General features: G+C 57.4%; 1 protein-coding gene across 1 annotated transcript in view; it reads right to left on the bottom strand.

Annotated features, from left to right (window-relative positions):
• Positions 1–438, bottom strand: part of ZNF582 (zinc finger protein 582) — a 15,807-nt gene extending 15,369 nt beyond the window's left edge. The window contains exon 1 of the mRNA XM_059383203.1: positions 349–438. The gene's annotated coding sequence lies outside the window, so the exon portion shown is untranslated. The remainder of the gene's footprint in view (positions 1–348) is intronic.
• Between the last annotated feature and the right edge of the window lie 1,471 nt (positions 439–1,909).

Here is a 1,909-nt window from a genome sequence, read left to right as displayed (position 1 = left end):
AAGAAAGAAAGAAAGAAAGAAAGAAAGAAAGAAAGAAAGAAAGAAAGAAAGAAAAGGCACGCGTAGGAAAGGCTGTAAATATCCACCAGCATTTCTGGGAGTCGGGGACCCTTCACACCCACATAAGGGGTCCGGACACCGGGACTATGAGCCTGGACGCGGAAAGGGGGCGCTCGGGTAGAGCGCGCGCCGCGGAGGCCGACGGGAAATGTAGTCCAGTGCCCGGAAAGCCGGACACCGACGCTGGGGCGAGACGTTCCGGTTCTTCCCCGCCCCGAGACCCGCCCGGCCGTGGCGCCCGCTCCCGCAGGGACCCCGGTGCGCCTGGCAAGCTCCAAAGCCCCTCACCTGCCGCCTCCCCGGGTTCAGGTGCCACCGTGGCCGCACTCCGCGAAGCCCCGGCTGCGTTTCCTCCTCGGTATCGGCGGGCCCGTCGCCTGGAGCCAGAAGATGGCGCAGGCGCACAAAGCACCGCCGATGCTGCCTCGCGAGTGGGTCGTCGCCGCAGTCTCTTCTGGGAAACGTAGTCTCCAGGCACGAAGGGACAGCCGAGCCTCAAGGCCGGATTTCACGGAGTTTCGAGGTGGGCGGGGCGCGGGCGTGCCCGCGTGTGGCGGCGCCTAGTGCTCGAGGGGGCGCGTTGCAGTCTGGGGTCCCCGAGCCGGTGTGCGCGTCGCCTGCGCGTGTGCCGCGCTCGGCCCTCAGGTGGCGGGACGACGGGCGTCATGTGCGGTTCGGGACCGTCGTTGGCTGTGAGTGGTACCGGCGCTCGCTGGGTACACGCTCGTGGGAGAGGGTCGCAGCGTCTGTGAAATGTCATTTATTCAGTCGTCACTTCCGTGGAGCAGTCGTTTTACCAGAAGTTTCGGAGAAGGGAAAAAGCCCGGGCTTATCTGAGAGCTACTTTTATTTACTTTTTTTCTAAGATTTTATTTATTTATTTGACAGAGATCACAAGTAGGCAGAAAGGCAGGCAGAGAGGGGGGAAGCAGGCTCCCCGCTGAGCAGAGAGCCCGATATGGGGCTTGATCCCAGGACCCCGGGATCATGACCAGAGCGGAAGGCAGCGGCTTTAACCCACGGATCCACCCAAGCGCCCCTGAGCGCTACTTTTTGCTGCTGCCCCTCGGAACAATTTGTTACTTAAACTGTAACCCTTGGATTTTACTAGTCGCCAAACACATTTAGATATGGCCTTAAGAAATACATATACTGGGCGCCTGGGTGGCTCAGTGGGTTAAGCTGCTGCCTTCGGCTCAGGTCATGATCTCAGAGTCCTGGGATCGAGTCCCGCATCGGGCTCTCTGCTCAGCGGAGGGCCTGCTTCCCTCTCTCTCTCTCTCTGCCTGCCTCTCCATCCACTTGTGATGTCTCTCTGTCAAATAAATAAAAAAAAAAAAAAAAAGAAAAGAAAAAGAAAAAAAGAAATACATATACTGACAACAGGTCTTTGGGGAGAAGGACGATGTACGGCTGTGAAGCTGGGCAGCTGGGGATGCCTGGCTTGCTGAGGGCTGAACACCGCCCCTTCACAGAAGCGGGGCAGCCTGAACGCCTGGCCCGCCCAGGGCGGAACACCGCCTGCTTCAGGGAAGCTGAGCACCCGGGAACGCTGGGTCAGCTCAGGGTGGAACGAAAACCGCCTGCTTCCCTTTTTCGTCGTCGCTCCCTTCTTCCCAGAAGTGCCCGTTGTTAGTTAGAGGAGTCCTTTGAATGTGCTTGGTTAACTATAAACCTTACCCTCCTCCTTGCTTGCCTGCCAGACATGTCTAACGTTTGACCTTCATCAATCCTTCTGATGGCTATTGTTTTCTATCCAATAAAAGTGAAACTGTGGAGTTGCTCATGGCAGCAGTCCTTTTCGATTGTTGTCCCCTGATCCCAGTCTTTTGCAGCTGACTTGTTTGTG

This window comes from Mustela nigripes, chromosome 17, assembly GCF_022355385.1.
Source record: "Mustela nigripes isolate SB6536 chromosome 17, MUSNIG.SB6536, whole genome shotgun sequence".
In the NCBI taxonomy this organism is placed as follows: Eukaryota; Metazoa; Chordata; class Mammalia; order Carnivora; family Mustelidae; genus Mustela; species Mustela nigripes.
This window is presented reverse-complemented; position numbering and strand designations above follow the sequence as displayed.